The 19,756-nt window shown below is 33.3% G+C and overlaps 1 protein-coding gene across 1 annotated transcript in view; it reads left to right on the forward strand.

The window, feature by feature from the left end:
• BCKDHB (branched chain keto acid dehydrogenase E1 subunit beta) overlaps window positions 1-19,756 on the forward strand; it is a 275,861-nt gene that overhangs the window by 36,100 nt on the left and 220,005 nt on the right.

The following is a 19,756-nucleotide window of genomic DNA, read 5'->3' on the forward strand; positions in this document are numbered from 1 at the left end:
TCTGTAGTTAGTATGAGGGTGTTTGTATACACATTGATTTTAACCTCATGCATATAATCAGATATGCTTATTAGTCTATATTTTCAAACTGTCCTAACACAAGGGGTTTCTTCAGCCTTTCCTCCTTTAGATTCCCCATAGGCAAAGTACTGCTTGTTCATGCCTTTTTTTTTTCCTCTTTAAGATTGTCCTTGATATTCAAATTAACTTTGTCACTTACATGAAATTGTGTATTTGAGTTCCTGTAGGAGTCTGTGCTTCTGTAGTGGAAGCTTTCCTAGGCCTGTTTTTGAATTACTTTTTTAATATGGACATAATATGGATTTCTCAATGTTAAAAGTTTTTATTTGCTATATGACTTGTCTTAATAATTACCATGTCAGCATAACACTGTTTCATTGGACTACCTTTATTTGTCTTTACAGTGTAATTCTGCATGAGAGTTTTTTATGTATATTAGCCATAAGAATTAAGCTAACTTGTTAGTCTTTAAACAACAAAGCAAAAATTTACTCAAACATTCTATTACTTTAGTTACTTATTAAGTTTTTCATTAAAAGCTAATTTGAATAATTACCTAGCTGTGTGGCCTTGGGCAAGCCACTTAACCCCGTTTGCCTTGCAAAAAAAAAACCCTAAAAAAAGAAAAGCTAATTTGAATTTTATTGAAGCTTCCATTAAAAAAATGGAAATGGAAGAGTAGAGGAAAGTACTGTATTTCAAGCCCTGTTTCTCCCCCTCCCCCATCTACTTGAGCTTGGAGAGAGCTAGTGCAAAGAGCTTAGTGGAGAAGTTTGGGTTGGGGGAGTCTTAGTAATAAGTATCCTTTGACAGTTGGATTCCTAGCCTTAGAGCAGCTGGGGCAGGGATCAAGGGGAGGATAAGGATATACATTTGGCTAAAAGAAAAAGGATTTCCCTTAATAAAATTTCTCATTAATCTCTTGGTAGAGACCCATTAAGAATATAGAAAAATATTTCTTTCTTTTTCAGGCCTTAATCTAGAGATAGGTTACAGGGAAAGGATCCTTTAAAATTTAATAGCAAAGAATTAGCATGAACTAAATTCTTACCTGTCAAAACTACACAAAGATATATTTATTACCACTATGCACCATACACTTGAAATGTGGTATCATGGGAGTTAGTCTGATACTTGGGGAAAGAAAGTATGTGACATCTATGATATTTTTCTTTTTTTGGGGGGGGTGAGTGGGCAGTAGTCTGCTTGGGGTAGGCGTATGATGCTGTTGCTGCTGATGCTGTTTGTCCTTTGTTCTTGAATAGGACCATGGCATCAGGCAGGGAGGTGATGCTATGATAAGCATGTGAATTGGATTTGAGTAAAGGGGCTGTGCTAAGTCACCAGTTTCACATTCTCCTTCATAGATGTTTGGGTCCAGTGGGTGTATGTTTGAGTACTCGATGAGCAACCTCAAAGAGAAAGAACACCTTATTGAGACTGACACTTTTGCTGAAGTTATAAAATATCAAAGGATTATCATTTGGACAAGTGAGGACACCAGATAATCTAATTTAAATAGAATCATGTATTGCCTCTGATTGGGGTGTTGATCAGGTGCCACAAAGGAAACAGGAAAAGGAAAGAAAAAAATTCGTTCTAGAAGGAGAGGAATGCAGAATTGGAAATTATGAATAATGTGTGTTTATGGGCTCTGAGAAGGCAAGAACAAAGCTGTAGCAAAGTTGTAGGTTTGGCATGAGAACTTTCTCTTCTTGATATGTTTGTATAGTAAGAATGAAAAGAGGCATTTTGTTTCATGGTTATTTGTACATATTGGTGGAAAATTCTTTTTATAAATTGAATTTTATAGCAACTTACTATTTATTTCAAGTCTTTGGATATCTATATATTACTTAATATATAATATTTCTGTGTGTTTGTATAGTTCCAACAATTTACCATGTGTCTATGTCATTGATTTACTCTGGCTTTATGGGAGTTACTTTCTTTATATTAAAGAAAGGCTCATGCCAACTTTTGTAGAAAATAGATCTTTTTTTTCCAAAATAAAGTTTTCTGGAAGGAGCAATCTGTTCTTTGAAGCATTAATCTTCTGCAAGGGTTGAATTAAAGCATGATTTTTTTCTTTTTAGGTTTTTGTAAGGCAAATGGGGTTAAGTGGCTTGCTCAAGGCCACACAGCTAGGTAATTATTAAGTGTCTGAGACCAGATTTGAACCCAGGTACTCCTGACCCCAGGGCCAGTGCTATATCCACTATGCCACCTAGCCACCTGTTAAAGCATGATTTCTTAGATTAATATATGAAAATTGAAATAGCTGTGCATAATTTAAAATTTTAAAATTTTCGAATAAAATTTTGTTGGACAAAATTTATTCTTGGAACATCTTAAATTAGTATGTTGAATTTAAATCTTCACATAATAATTACCTCTTATATTTTAGCATGAGTTCACTTGAAAGGAGGGAAATTGAAAATTAAATTATTGAAAAAATTTCCCATGGAAAATAGTGAAGCATGGATTCTTAGTGACTTTCCAGAATTCTCACTCCCAAAATGGTTTTCCCCTTGCAAGTTTCAGAATATTCAGCATATTCTCTATAGTCTTAGATTATATATTTTATATATGATTTTTTAGTGTTGTTTTTTCCTTCTGAGGAGAATTTTGTTAGTGTCTTGCTGAGTGGTGCAGTTAAGAAATCATAGGGCCCTGGGGTAAGAAGGATTCATCTTCCTGAGTTCACATCTGGCTTCAGATATATACTAGTCCTGTGACTCTGAGCAAGTCACTTAACCTAGTTTGCCTCAGTTTTTCTCATCTGTAAAATGAGCTTCAGAAGAAAGTGATAAAGCACTCCAGTATTTTTGCCAAAGAAAATTTCAGATGGGTTCACAATAGTCAGACATAGCTTAACAACAATAAGAACCAAAGAATTATACTCAATTTTGCAGGACAAAATATTCCTGATTCTAAATCTTGTCTTTATTTTAAGTTTTCTATTCCTTTTAGGTTGTGGCTTTTAAATCTTGTATGATTCTTACTGTGATTTTTCCAGACTGGACTTATTTCTTGTTAGTGACTTGTAGCATTTTTTTCTTTGACCTAGAAGCTCTGGATTTTGTTTGTCATTTTTTCTGGGAATTTCCTTTTTTTCCCCCTGGAGATCCTTGGTATGATCTTATGTTCTTTTTATTTTCACTTTCCCCTCTGGTTTTAAGAGATTTGAATAATGTATGATTTCTTGAAATATATTATCAGTGCTTTTCCCCACTTCCACACCCCCATAGTGCTTTCTGTGATAATTAAATTATTTCCTTTTATTTGTTTCCCTGGTCAGTTGTTTTTGCTGTGAGATACACTATATCTTCTGTTTTTTGAGTCTTTTATATTTCTTTGTGTCTCTTAGATTTTCAAGAAGTCTGTTGTTGAGTAAGATGTATCACTTATACTAATCAGTTAATTCTCTATCCAAGTCTTCTCTTCATGAATCTCATTTCTTTTCCAGTTTTTTCCTCTAATATTTTCATTTAATTTTTAAAATCATTGAACTTTTTTAAAACTCTTAATTTTTCAGAAATTCTAGATGATTTTTGTGCTTTAACTGTTTTTTTCTTAAAATATTTTTGAGGGTTTTCTTGTAGATATTTTATAGTCATTCTTTTCTTCTGGGTTTATGTTTTGAGTGTTCCTGTTGTTATCCTTTTTATGATTGGAATTATTGTGTGTGTGTGTGTGTGTTCTCTAACTTTTGATTTCAGACTTTGTTTAATTTTGAAGTGTTTATTTGGACTTGTGCATAGCCTTGTTTTATGATATCTTTGGTCTTGTTACTATTCCCTCTGGGTAGTAAGTATTGTATTCTTCAGGGATCTTAGGAGTTGTGTAAATTGGGATCTCTGACCTTTCAGTGAGTCCAAAGTAGACTGGTCAAGTTTGAGGACTTATCACTGGTATAAATTTTGTAAACTTCTAACCTTGATTTGGAATGGGCATTGCAACTATGAATTTGCTTCTGATTGGATCTCCAGTAGATTCAAGTATTATAAATAGCTGGAAGGCTCTGCTGGTTTGGTGACAGAACTCTTTGTTCCCCTATAATCTGAGTATTCTGTAAGCTTCAGACTGGTTTGAGTCCCTGATTTTTGATCATATCCTCCTCATCGGGATCAGATCCACATAAATTCCATGCATTTCTCAATTCTTATTCCTTGTCTAATACATAACATAGGGCCATAACACTTTGTTTTGTGACTGGCCCACAAACCTAGACACAACCTCTTCCTCAGTCCTCACTGGATCTGTGAGCTTCTTTGGAGTATGAGCGATGAATCTGCCAGTTGGCCCCTGTTTCTGTTCTTTTCACTGTCAGATTAGAATCTGTGGATCCATAATGCTATTTTAATGCACAGCTTTAGGGTCTTGTATAGTCTTCAGGCTGTAAGCCTTTGCTCTAGGTCTACCTGATTAGACCCAGTCCCCAATGTCCTCAGAACTCTCTTATTTGCCTTTTCCATATTGGCCTAGCAAAATTACTCACTGTGATTTTTGCTTGGATTTTCTGATCCAGACTTGATCTAGTGTGTTTTCTAGATATTTTTGGAGTAGTTGTGATAGAAAATTAGACTGTACTGCTTCCTCTTACTTTATAACCTTGGCTGGGATCCATAATGACTTTTTTTCATATGATTATAACTTAATGAAATCCATTCTTCTAATTCTTATTTTAAAATTTGGGTCATTCATAAGCAGCTTCTCATATTTTTTCATGTTCTTTATAGTTTTACTTGCTTTTGAATATTCCATTATATTTTACAATTTCCATAACTAGCCCCTTATTGTTGGACATCTATTTTTAATCATATATATATATATATATATAATGATTTTTTGAAAATGTTGGAATAGTTTTTTTTAGTTTTTTTAAATAAAACTGTAAGGTTATATTAAAAAATGGAATTATTGAGTCAGTCATTGATTATATTTGTAGTTTTCACTGTGTATTGCCAGTGAAAGTTTCTGAAAAAATTTAGGATGCTTACATTCTCTATCCTTGATTTCCCATCAATGAATGAATTGTGCCTGCTTCTCTGCAATTCTGCTTGTATTGATTTTTGAGGTGGTATTTTTGAACTTTTTCAGCTTGCATCTTTTTGATTATCAATGAGGTTAAACATTCTTTCAAATGATTATTAAAATTTTGTGCTTTCACTTTTATAAATGGTGTATTGATTTGCTGTGACCAATTTATCCATTTTAGATTGAGTTACTATTATGACTTTTAAACACTTTCTTATACATTTTGTATATGGAGGTTTCATCTGCCATTTTTCCTTAGGTAGTGTTTGCCCTTTTGGGTTTACCTTTCTCTAGTATTTTAGAGAAATCTATTATTGAAAATTGAAGAGTCATACTACAGAGTTTTGTTTACTGAAGAAAAAAGTAAGACTGATAGAAAAGCTACAATGAAATAAAAAACCTTTATTTTGTTTTTCAAAGGAGATGGAATTCCAAGCATTGAGTAAATGATAGTGAAATGTTCTGGAAGCGTTTATTTTTTTCTTTTATTTTTTGAATTTTACCTTTCCCCCCCAATCTTGTTTCCCTCCCCCACATCCCCTACAGAAGGCAGTTGCAGTCTGATAGTCTTCACATTGTTTCTGGAAGCTTTTATTAAAAGAAAGTTTTTAAAAAGTGAACAGTCTCAAAGCAGACCAACTTGGAAAGAAAAATCTGTTCTGTTCTGTTCTGTTCTGTTCTGTTCTGTTCTGTTCTGTTCTGTTCTGTTCTGTTCTGTTCTCTTCTCTTCTCTTTTGTTTTTTTTTTTAACAAAAAGAGCCTTAAGGCATGTGAATATGTTTTTCCTTTTGACCACAGCCCTGAAGAAAGACATTTGGCAAACTTGTTTCTCACATCCTGATAGATAGGTGCTTTAAATTGACTGTGGTGTGTCTTTGTAACATTCAAATTACTGGGGTAGCTCTTTCACCAATGACTTACAGATTTGTTTTCCTTTATAAAAATATATTTGTTATGATATTAACATTTTTTCTTATTGTTTGTTTCTCATTATTAAGTTGTGCTGAAATCTGGTGCCATTTAACTTCTTTCATTTTCTTTCATCCTTTTTCCATCCCTCCCTTCTTCCTTTCTTTGTTCCTTGCTCCCTTCCTTTTTTCCCTCAGCAGCATACACCATAAGGGAATGCCCCTGCATTATACCTTTTCAAAATTTTTTATTAATAACTTTGGTTTTAACATCATCTTCTTCCCAACATTTCCCTCCTTTTCCTCTCAATTAACTAACATTTGACAGATGCTTATTAAGCATCTGTATTCTCTGTACCCTGCTGAATCAAGGATGGAGCTAAACCTAAACCCTCCATTTAAGGTGGATGTCCAATCCAGACTAGCTACCTCTTCAATTTCTACCTTGCTACCCACTGTTCCCTGTTTTGGACACTTTCATTTCTACCCATCTCCCTTCTTTCATTTCAGCTGTCTTTTATGTGTTGTCTTGTCCTTTTAAATTGTAAATGCTGTGAGGGCAGGGACTGTCTTTCTTTTTTTTGTATTTCTATACCCAGTGCTTAGTATGGACCCTGATACATAGGAGGGACCAATTAAATGTATTGACTAACTACTATGTGTCAGGCGATAAAGGTAGAAATTCAAAGAATGAAACAATATATACTTCTGATGAGTTTCTTAACCTTCTAATATAGGAGATAAAAAATATATATGTACTTTTGTGTTATTTGCATATATATATATTTATATATACAGGATGAATATCAAGTAAATAACAGTCTGTACAGAATAATTCAATATTAAATATTTTGAGAGTAGTTGAAGAGATTAGGAAAGGTTTTATGTATTGTAAAGGAAGAGAAAGAGACTCTGTGAGGCATAAGTAAAGAGAGACGACATTCTGGGCATTGAGAGTGGCCAGTACAAATAATGGAGAGCGAAAATTGAATATTCTTTGTGAAGAAAAAGAGAAGACCAGTTTGATTGGATTTGCATCAGGCAGGAGTAGAAGTGTAACATAAATTGAGGCCGATAAGATGGGGTGACCTCACATTGTGTAGGGCTTTAAAATCTAAACAGTGGTTCAGAAGTCACATGGTCAAAGCTGCACTTTTAGAAAATTGCTTTAGCATTAGTGTATAGAATGGACCAGAGTGACAAAAGATTTCTTGGGGAGACCAGGAGGTTATTTCAGTAATGTAAGGTAGATAAAGTCTAAACTAGGGAGGAAACTGTATAACTGGAAAGAAGGTGATGAATGGGAAAGAATGATTTTAATTGTAGAAATGACAATATTTATAACTAATTGGTTATGAGGAGTGAGAATTAGTTGAGGATTATGCTGAAATTATGAATGTGAGACACTTGAAAAACTGATTCCTTTGACAAAAATAGGAAAGTGTGGAAGAGGAGAGGGGATTGTGGTAGAGTTTAAGTCTCTGGAATATCCTCTTTGAGTGAAACTTTTAATTAATGAAACAATCCCTCCTCATATTTATGCTGTGTGTGTGTGTGTGTGTGTGTGTGTGTGTGTGTGTGTATGTATATATATATATATATATATATATATATATATATATATATATATATATGTATTCCTTATCTCCCTTATTAGGTGATGTGGAATTGAAGCTTTGTGATAAAAAGAATTCATATCTCTTTTGGTCTCTGTCTCTCTTCCCTCCCTTAGCATTCTTCCTCCTCCCACCCTCTGAGGAGGAGAAAAACCAAGGGTAGAACCTGTGGTCTTAGTTCAAGCATGGAGACTGAAAAGGAGTGGTTAGATATATGTCTAGAGATGAACCAGATAGGAAATAGTATCCAGGAGGAGAGTTTGATCAATACTATCAAATACAGCTCAGGACAAATTGCCATATATAAGAAAGAGCAGCAAAGAGGAAAAAATAAAAATGATAAGTAAAACTAGCTTATATATCAGCCAAATTTGACATTATATGTTGTGTTCCAGCTCTGTAGTCCTCTACTTCTACAGAGCTGTGTAGAGAGGTACATTCTGACATTTCTTTTTCAGGACCAAACTTGGTTATCATAATGCCCACAGCATTAACTTTTGATTTCTGTGGTTGTTCTTTTTACATTTCCATGTAGTCTAGATTTTATTTTCCTAGTTCTATTTATTTCATTTTGCATCTGTATTAGTTATCCCCTGTATTCTTCATATTCATTATTTCTTATAGTCAGATGATACTCCATTATGTCCATTACAATGGAAAAATGGTAAAATATCAAGAGATAGAGGTAGAGATTATTTTGAATTTTCTAGTAGGTAATCTAGTGATCTAAATAAATCTTATAAAGTACATCATATTTTCTTTGTATAAAAACTAATCATTTATGACTTTTGACCAATATTATTTTTAAGATTGTTAGAGATCATAGTGTTCCATCAGTTAAGTTCATTCGTTCTTTGTTCAAGACATGAGAATTGAATGAATTGCTATAGTACTGAGAAAAGTAGATGTTTAAATAATAAATATTTGTATTCAGTTAGCAGGTGTTTTCTGTTTTCTGGTTAAGATTTTCTCTTTTGTAGTATTTTATTAATAAGTTTTGAATTTAGATCTATTGATTCATTCAATGTTAACTTTTCATTTAGAAGGGAAAGGAACTCATTTATTTTTCATGCCTGCATTTCATGTTTCCTTTGCTTTTTGAGAAACGGGCCTTAACTCATTTAGATAGAGAAACTTGGACTATTTTATAAAGCTGGCTAGTCGGTAATGTCTTCCTTACTAAATGATACATATTTTGGATGATTTGGATATACTATGTTACCTATGGGAAAGAATCAGCTTGGGGCAGCTAGGTGGTGCATGAATAGAGCACAGGCCCTGGAGTCAGGAGTACCTGAGTTCAAATCCGGCCTCAGACACATAATAATTACCTAGCTGTGTGGCCTTGAGCAAGCCACTAAACCCCATTGCCTTGCAAAAAACCTAAAAAAAAATAAAAGAATTAGCTTGAGAAATCCATATCCCCTTGTTCTGAACTGCTGTATTAACATGGATACAGAATAGACGTGTTTTGGGAATTGTCTCATTTTCATATAAATTAACAAAGATATAAAAAATATAGCATTTGTGACTTTTAGGATAGCTTGTCTTTAAATTTTATTCTTCTGTTAATGATTCAGGAGGATGCAACTATATTTTGTAACATTTTCTACCCCAAGTATCTTATTTATCTTTCATAAGGTGTTCAGACATAGGGAAGGAATTGCAGGTTTTTTAACTTTCTGTATTCTTTGGTCTCAATTGCAGGCCCTGACAGTTGAAGATCACCTGTAATTGAAATCTTTCTGAAGTCCAAATTTTATTTTTTTATGTTAACTTTTATGAAATCTCATTTTGGAGATTCAGGCAAGGACTGGATTTTTATTGTCACGTTTCAATTTAGCTCCAAAAGTGTTTTACCAAATGAGTAGTTATATTTTAAAGCATTATGTTTGAGGTTTAAGGTTTTAAGTTAGATGAAGTTTAACTTTAAGTTAAATGAGGTTTAACTTTAAGTTAAATAAATATAGATAGTTTTTTTAAAATCATAGAAAGCAATTTTTATTTCCTTCCTTCATTTGGTTCAGTTACATTGTTTCAGATCTAAACTTAATTTCTTGTTTCATTTATCTTTTGTAGAGTTCCCTGATGCTTTGGTATTAGTATATATTGAGTTTATTTTATTATCTTAACTTTTCTTTTATGGATGGAAATGATATGCATATGGTTCTTTATTGTTGTTATCACCCGGCTTATCTCAAGAAGTTACTGTAAATCTTTTTTCTTTGGTCATTACTAATAGCTTGGTACCCATTATTTTATATTTGTAGTATGGATTATTTTCCCCAAATTACATTAGTAGATTACCATCATATTTGCCTACAGTGAAGTTTACTTCCATTTTTTGCATTCTATTGCATAGTTTTAGGAATTCTTCCTTTTTTTCTTTTTAATCCCGTTGCCTCCTTCCTGAGCTCAATTCCTAGATTATTCAAAAAAATTCAAGGGAGATCTGCAATTTTCTTGCTTAGAAAGTAAGACTGTAATTTGCTTATATTATTATTTGAGGATTTAGACTAGCTAAGTTTGGAAAGTCCCAACACCAAAAGGTAAGTTATCAAGTGATGACTATTTTTAGTCACTGCAGTTTTGGAAGAGTTTTGGAGGTGTAGTGATCTACACAGTAGTGTCCAACTCAAATAGAAATGGTATGGGTGAGGCCCTTATTCCTTTACAGCAGCACATGGACCTAGTCTGAAAATGTAATGCTATCTATTTTTTTATCATGTTTATTTATTTATTTTGATAAATGTTTCCCAATTATATTTTAATCTGGTTTGGGTTGCACTTTAAAGGAGTGTTGCTGTCCTAAATTGATGCTGGCCACTGGCTGCATGTTTGACAGCTCTGATCTACCTGCAATGGAAGGAATGTACATCCCAATGATATCATCTTTGAGGTATTAAAGGAAAGAAGTCTTGTTCCAGAAGAATCTCCTTAAGTATTCTACTCTTACCACTTCTCTATCTAGAGAAGTACTTTATATCTTTTATTCAATTAATCAAAAAACAGTGTCTTGAACATGGTAGATCTTTCTTAAATAAAATACTTATTGGATTGATTAGAATTTGCCCTAATTCTAAATTGCCTCAGTTTCTGTTTATTAGTTTTTGGAATGTCTAAACCTTTTTCAGAATCTTACAGTTTGTTCTCTATTGTAATTTTTTCACATACTTATTTTACCTGATTGGTTTCTCTGTTTTTCCTTTTGTGCTCAGTCAGTTTTCTTGTTTCCTTATTTATTCATGAAAACAAGTCTTACTTGAGCTTGAGCTTGTTCTTTAAAGAAGCATGATTGATTCACTAGTTTGCTGCTGCTAAGATGTCTCCTTATTTCTTACTGATGATCAACTTTCTTTTAGAGGGGCTGTTAGTAATGCCAATTAATTCACATTAGTTGGAACTTTGAAAATTTTAATCATAAACTTTTTTTTGGAACTATTGCAGGAAATTATCTAGTAATATTTGTTAATTGATTCCTAAATGTCCATTGTAGAACACTGTGAACTCTTTAGTATTACCTCAGTTATTCAAAATGATTGGGAAGTGAAATATTCTATCATTTTTGCCAATTTGCTTGTATGAAGTAAAACCTCAAAGTTGTCTTTATTTATACTTTGCTTGTTACTAATGTTTTGTGATGATGTATATCATCAGAAATTTTTTACTTTGATCAAGCCTCTTAGTGATTTCTACCCACTAGTCCCTGGTCCTGCCCTCTGAGATGAACAAATTTGACCTTTTTATGTAATAGTCATAGAATCATAGATTTTTATTCATTATTTTTATTTGAATAGCCTATTTTTTCCCTTCTGGTTATAGATCTTTTTGATTTATCCTTTACACTGTTACATGCAGTTCTTCATTGGTAATTTCTGCAGTTATCTATACTGTTACTATTCATCTCATCTCTCTATTTTACTCTTTATGTGTCATGCAATTTTTAATGTTTAGAGATTGTGGCAGTAGAAAGAGTTCTGAAATAGTGTGAGGAATAGCAAGTTGGCCTTGGATGTCTGGGCTTAATACATATACTTTTAAAATTTATGAATAAAAATGTTTAAAGATTTTTTAAAATGTGGAAAGGAATAATATATTACTTGACTGAAAAGATAGACAGGGAGAAGATGAGAAAAAATTGAAATACCATATAGAAGGGATTATATTTGAGCCCAGAAGTAATAGGGAGCTATTGGAGTTTATTGAATATGGGAAAGTGACATAAACTCTTTTTCAGGAAAGTCACTTTGGCAACTGAGTACAGGATGGCAATATGTGGGGAGGGAATTGAGACTAGGAACTGAATTAGAATACCATTTTAATAATCTAGGAAAGAAGTGATAAGAGCCTGAAAGTGAAAAATTTGTGAGTGGAGAAAAGGGGGGGGCGATTTCTGAGTGATAATATGAAGACATAAGAGACAAGATTTGGCAGATGATTTGGTATATGGGATAATTAAGAGTAAAGAGTTGAGGATCACATAAAAGTTATGAACTTGTGTGGCTGCAGAAATGGGCCTGTATTCTACAGTTATAGACAAGCTCTGAAGATGGATGGTTTTTAGAGGAACATGCTTTGGACATGTTCATTTTGATAAGCCAGTTGGAAATATCTAATAGATAGTTGATAATATAGAATTAGTTTATGGAAGAAAAATTGAGTGATAAATCTTATAGTAATGTGCATAGAAATGATAATTGAACCCATGTAATGAGATCACCCAGTGAGACAATGTTGAGATTGAAGAGGGGTCAGACAGGTAGAGATGAGCCTATAGGAGGGAAGAATGGTCAGCTGTCAAATACTGCATATGTCTTTCTTTGTTCCTCTGTATTTATTAAATTTGTTGTTTCTTACAGTTTAGCAACATTATATTAGATTCATTTGCCACAAATGATTTAGACTGAAAATAAAGCAACATACTATGAGCTTTTTAAAACTGAGACATGAAATCCTCAGTCTTAGGTAAATTGAAAGTGAGAGTATCATGCAGTGTAAGGTGGGGAAACATGATAGATAGCAAGCTAAGTCATAAAATAAGTTACAAACTTTACATAAATGGAATAAAAGATGTTGTTTGGGTAATAGTCACAGGGTGACAGAAATTACAGATGATCAATTGAGGCTGTTATTAGGAAAAGGTAAATAAAATCCTAGGTTGTTAGGTGGATCCCTTGTGAATTTTGAACTTTGATAGCATGGGTAGGCTAGGGTGGGTTGTGATTTTCTTTGTTAGTGGGAACATCCAAATTGATGAGGTCACAAATCTGTTTGAATATGGATCCAGTTTATAAAATAATTCCTTCATCATTTGATTGACATGGCACTAAATATAAAAAAATAATTTAGGGGTAGCTAGGTGGCGCAGTGATAGAGCACTGGCCCTGGAGAAGAGGACCTGAGTTCAAATGTGGACTCAGATACTTAATATTTACCTAGCTCTGTGACCTTGGACAAGTCACTTAACCCCATTAACTTGCAAAAATAATAATAATAAAAAGAAACTAGAGTAAAGGAAAGATAAGGGATGAAGATGAGGTGAACTTTAGAGAAATTAATTTAAAGTAGTAATATCTTTTTATTATCAGTGTGAGCCAAGCATATATGATAAATATCTCTACAGTTTTCCTTCTCCCAAGGATATTTTATAGTTGTGTATTGTAGTACTTGAGTGTGTTTGTTGGGTTGATGTCTATATATTTTTTTTACATTTTGTGATTGTTTTGAGTATAATTGCCTTTTCTATCCTTCCCTCCTGATCCTTGTCACTAGTAAGCTGAAATGTTGGTGAATTCTTTTTATATATTTTATTTCCTGTTGCTTTAATGAAACTCTTAGTTATCTAATTTTTTTATCTGAGTCTCTTGGGTCTTCTAAGTAAAGCATTATATTGTTTGTGAATGGGTATATTGTTATTTTTCTGTTGCTCCTTTTATTGCCATAGGTAGTAGTTCTAGGATTATGTCAGTGACAGAGAATGTTGCCATTTCTGTTTTACCTGTATACTACCTGGGAAACCTTCAGTATTTCTCTATGGCATTGACCTTGATTTTAGATATTTTTTAATTATAGTATTTATGACAATTGATGTTTAGGTATTGGAAAGATAGTACATACATGTTGTCTTCATTTCAGGGAGTAGTAGTGGTTTGCCTGTATTGCTTTGTAACTTGAAATTCAATACTTTCAAAAGATGTTTTTTATCTTAAATGCTATGTTGGTAAACTTTAAAATGTAAAATCACAACTTTGTTGTGAAAGTTCATGATTAAGAGTGAGAATATGCTATATGGATTTTTTCCTCCCAGGTAACCAGGTTATGTTGATTTTCATTACAATTTAAGCTGTTTTCCTTGTTTTAATACTTTATTTCTTATTTCTTTTTGCTTTATTTAAATTTTTTTTAGGTTTTTGCAAGGCAAATGGAGTTAAGTGGCTTGTCCAAGGCCACACAGCTAGGTAATTACTAAGTGTCTGAGACCGGATTTGAACCCAGGTACTTCTGACTCCAGGGCCGGTGCTTTATCCATTGTGCCACCTAGCCACCCTGCTTTATTTACATTTAATCATTTCTTTGTAATTTTTTAGTGTTATTTTTAAGTTATATAAAATTTCAGAGTAAAAGAGTTTTTCCCCCTTTCAAAGCTTGTTAGCTTATTGACAGAGTTTATTTCTCCTGAATATTTTAAGTTAAATAATGTGATAATTTCTTGTTTTTTTAGTCTCCACAAGTATTGTTGAAGTTTGTTCCACTTGCATACTTTTTAGTCTTAGCTGGAATAGGAACAATCTTACCAGCAGCAACTAGATAAATAGGCCAAGAAACCCTAAATTGTTTTCTTCTTTCTTATGGAAATTAATTTCCAATAAACTCTTTGTTTAAAATTTAAGAACTGAATTGTTTTATTTTTTCTTTATGATAAAGAGAATGGCATATTGTGTTCCTTTTTATGGGCATCATGTTTTAGTAGATACTTTGACAAACTGAAGCATTTTCAAAGGGGGGTAACTGGAGAGAGGACTAGATAGTATGTCATGTGAGCATCACTTGAAGAGAGTGGAATTGTTAGGTCTGTAGAAGAGCAGATGTAGAGTGGGACCTAATAGCTTTTTTTTTTTATAGTTCTAAAGAACCTTTATGTGGAAGATGAATAGGTTTTATTCTACTTGATCCTAGAGTGCTGAATCTAGGAATAGTGTATAGAATTTGCAGAAGGTAAAATTTTATTGTCCTACTCAATTTTATCTATTGATGATGTATTATGTTTATTTCATCAACCCACTCCGGGGCCTTTTTTTTTCAATCTACTCATCAGTCACCATGCAATATTTATTATTTTTACCTCATTCATTTTCTCCTGTTTTCTCATCTACCCTATTTCATCTCTTGACTCCATTGTCTTTAAGACCACTTATATCTTTTCTATCCACCCACATTTATCAGAAAACTTATTATAGGCATTGCTGGAATGACCAATTGTTAATTTACACTTGGACAAGGGTTTGGGTTTTTCCACTATTGTTGAATGTTGGGGGATGGGAAAAATTATCAAATTTATTCTTGTTCTACAGGGACAGAAGTAGATCAACAGTGTGATAATACTTACCTGTTTTTAATCATTATAGAATTACTATAAGAATATATGTTCTTAGAGTTGCATCATGTAAAATTTATCATTGCTTACCACCACATTGTGACTTACTTAGGTTACAACTTCTCCAAAAATTTCCCTCTTTTTCCTCTGGATTTCTGAAGGGTGTTTTCCTCCTTCTAATTGTGGTACTATTTGTGGTTATTAATTCTGTTGTTAATATGATACCATCTGATTTTTCCTCCCCTCCTCTATACTCACCTATATACTTTCTCTCATTCTTACTCTTCTTTATTATCTTTTGAAATATGAAAGGGGGAAGGACTTGGGAAGTTCCTACTGTTTTCTGTTTCAAAAAACCCAATGACAGGCATTTTGTTATAAGTATTAAAAAGCTTCTCATATAACCTACATTTTCATCTATAGAAACAATTCATAAAATTTTGATAGTGATAAAATTTTGTAGTGAAATTTCCCACTAGAGATTTCTCACAAGGGTTTTGCAGTTTTGGAAGTAATGACCAAACTAATAATCTTTTGAATAAAAAAACAACTTAAAAGAAATTGCATCAACTTGATCTCAAAACATTTCATTGTCAGCTGGGATATTTCTGGCTGAAATAAAAAAGATTTTAGTTGTAAATAGGACAGTTATTCTCAAACTTTTTCAATTAGAACATTAAAGTTTTCTGCCAATTACTATAAGTCAATCAATGAACAACTATTTCTTAAGCACTTATTATATGGTAGCACTTACTATGTAGGTTTTAAGTTTTAGAGATTCAAAGGCAAAATTCTTGTTCTCAAGAAATGTGCATTCCATCACATAAGAAAGGAAAGAATAACTGTGAAAAAAAGTAGAAAATAATTGACCAATTCAAAATTTTCACCTGTTTACAAAAGATATACATATATGTATATGTGTGTATGTGAACAAACTCAACTAAAGTGAAAGTGCCTTTTATGGTTTGAAATTAAACTAATTTTAAAATCTATTTATTTGAAGTAAATTATTAAAATATTTATTTAAATGACAAAAATAATTAAAAAAATTTTAAAAATTTAAAACATTTTCTAATTTGGCATGCAAAATGTAGATATCACAGTCTCCTTTCTGATTCCATCATCTTTTTCTTAGGAGATAGATGGGTAACATGTAAGGTATATGAAAATTGGAAAAATAAGAAGAGGATAAATTATGGACTTCAATTGGTGTGTGTGTATGTGTGTATGTGTGTGTGTGTGTGTGTGTGTATGTATGTGTATGTGTTTGTGTGTATGTAATATAGTCAGACCTACTCTTTAGCAAGATCAATTTGACAGTAGTATGGTAGATGTATTGGATTGGGGAGAACCAATCTCTTGAGGAAAGGAGACCAATCAGCTAGATCTTGTAATAGTCTGTGCATGTATGTTGATGATTCACTTCAGGATGGTTGCAGTCTAGGAAAAAAAAAGGCATATATGAGAGATGTTGTGAAGACAGAAATTTATATATGTGTGTGTGTGTGTGTGTGTGTGTGTGTGTGTGTGTGTGTGTGTGTGTATGAAGAGAGAGAAGTGATTTGATATTAGGGGGGTGAGAGGGAGGAATTGAAGATGATTTAATTGGAAACCTAAATGACTTGCCTGAAACAAATAATTGGTAAGTTAGAAAGAGGAGAGGGTTTGGGGAAGGGAAGATAAGAGTTTAGACATCTATTTTGAGATGTCTAATAGACATTTATTTGAAAATATAAGTCTGGAAGTTAGAAAAGATTATAGGGATGGGCAAATAAATCTGAGAGTCATCTGCATAGAAATAGTAATTGAAACCATGGTTGCTGATGAGATTACCACGAAAAATTCTGTTGAAAGGAAGAGAAAGATCCAAGACTTTTTGGTGAGTCTCCATGTTTAGTAGATGTGAGTAGATGAAGATCTAGCAAAGGAGGTATAATAATAGACAGGTAGAAGGAGAATGAGGAGAGAGCAGTGCCATAAAAACTTAGGAAGAAGAAAATATTAAAAGGAAGAGGGGTATCAGTAATAACAAAACTTGAAGATAGGTCAAGAAAAATTAATACAAGAAAAAGCCATTAGTTTTGGTAAAGTCTGGAAAGTACAAACCATAGGAGAAAATAATTAATTTGGGATCAGACATTTATCCATTTGTCTTTTTCTCTTGAATTCTCGACCTCTTTTCACTGATTGTGCCCCTCTAAGTCTCAGCCTTGGACTCCCATCATTTACTACCTTTGCTTTTACAACCACATGAATGAAGATGGAGGAAAATCTTGCAAATGTTCTGATTGGGTCTACTACCATTTTATGTTACACAACCTCAATTGGGTCCTCACTACTGTTAGATAATTTTTGGTACTTCATCTTCAGCACCCTATCCTACTTTCTACAATGGTTCTTTCAGCCCTTTTCATTTTTCCTCAAATCTCTCATTTTTCATTCAGAAGTTTCCCCATGCTTTCAGTTGAGAACCCTGTCTTATATATTAAAAGAAAAACTGAGAACATTTATTTTGGGCTCCCTCTTCTCCATTTTTCTTCATCTCATTTCATTCATATCCTTCACCACTGTCTCTTCTACTACTATCTCACATGAAGAGGTGGCTTTACTCCTTACCAATACTAATCCCTCTCTACCTGCATGAGTAATCCCATTCCATGATGGCTCCTCCAACAGACTGGGATAAATTGAAACTAATCCCCACTCTGTCACTTATTTTCAATCTTTCCTTTTAATGGCTCCTTTCCTACTGCCTAAAAACATGACCATTTTCCCTCATCCTTAAAAACTCTGTTGTTGATCCTTCCTTTCTTAGTAACTTATATCATCATTTTTCTTTTTTTACTTCTTGTGTCTAAATTTCTTGAAAAGGTCATCTAAAGTGTCTTCACTTTCTCTTATCTTATTTTCTTCTTAACTACTTACAATTTGGCTTCCATCGTCATAATTCCATTGAAACTGTTCTTTCCAAAGTTAGTAGTGGCCTTTTCTCCATCCTCCTTCTCCTCAATCTTTCTTCTCAACCTTTGAAACTGTTAATTATTTCCCTCTTCTTGATACTCTCCAGATTTTTTAGATATCACTTTTCTGGATCTTCTCCCTATCAGACTATTCATTCTTAGTCTCTTTTATGAGATCTTCATCCACATTATGCACAATAACCATAGCTATTATGTCCTACAGTTATGTCCTGGGCTGTCTTTTCTTCCTCTCTGCTACTGCCCTTGATGATCTCATCAGCTTTTATGAATTCGATTACCATTTCTGCTAATGATTCTCAGATCTTTCTATCTTGCCACTATCTCACTGCTGATTCCAAATATCTTAAACTGTATGTTTAGGAGAGGTCTAAACATGGAACTTGAATTCATCTTTCCACCTATCCTTGCCCCATATCCTACCTTCTTTAATATTGTAGATAAAACCACCATCCTCTCAGTCCCTCAGGCTCTTAACCCAAGTGTTATCCTTGAATTTTCATTGTCTCCCACCCCTTACCTACTGCAATTCAGTCTTTCGCTAAGGCCCATCCATTTTGGTAACATCTTTCAATAACACTATCTTTTTTCCTCTGATGTTGCCATCACTCTGTTGTAGTCCCTTCTCACCTCATGCCTGAACTACTGTAATAGCTTTGTGGTGGATATCTTTGCTTAAAGTTCTAATTATTCTTCCATTCAGCCACCAAAATGATGTTCCTAAAGCTTACTTCTGACCACATTACTCCCTGCCTTGTTGATGTGTAGCCCTAATTCCCCCAGTAACCTCCCTGTAATCTCCAACATAAAAACAAAATCCAAAAAATAAAATAAAAGCAAAATCCTCTGGTTTGGATTTAAAGTTCTTTATAACCCAGCCCCTTCTACAGTCTTATACCTACAGTCTTATGCTTTCCTGCTCTTTAAGTAACACTGTCCTTGTGGCTCCTTGAACAAAACAATATATCTCTTGGCTTTGGGCATTTCATTGACTGTCCCTATCTTCTCTTTCTTCATCTTTGCTTCTTCACTTCCCTGGCTTCCTTCAGGTCTCCACTAAAATTTCATCTTTAACAGAAACCCTTTTCTAATCCCTCTTAATTTTAGTGCCTTCTGTTTCTTCATTATTTTCAATTTAAACCAAATATAGTTTGTTGTATATAATTGCATGTTGTCTCCCCATTAGACTGTGAGATCCTTAAAGGCAGGGATTGTCTTTTTGCTTTTTTTTTTTAAGAATTCCCTGTCATGATTCAAATTATGGTAAACTGAGGCAACAATGTTCTAAACATGTTCAATTTATAGGTAAAGCTAGCAGTTACCAATAAAAGGGTTTTTTGCTACTCAGCAATACAAAAGACTTTGAATAAAGACTGATGGGTTATTTTCACAAATAGGAGTTTAAAAAAAGTTGAAGGCAGCATTATTGAGATGGGGAAAAATATGATTGTTACAAAGCCTGTAGTATCATAGATATGGAAAACAACATGATTGGTTGCCAACCCTGAATCATCATAGGCTTGAGGACAAGATGATTGGATGGAAATGAAAATGTGGTGCTAGTGACATCTCCTCTTATTTTGTCACTAGGAAATTCTG

Source organism: Macrotis lagotis, chromosome 5 (assembly GCF_037893015.1).
Source record: "Macrotis lagotis isolate mMagLag1 chromosome 5, bilby.v1.9.chrom.fasta, whole genome shotgun sequence".
In the NCBI taxonomy this organism is placed as follows: Eukaryota; Metazoa; Chordata; class Mammalia; order Peramelemorphia; family Peramelidae; genus Macrotis; species Macrotis lagotis.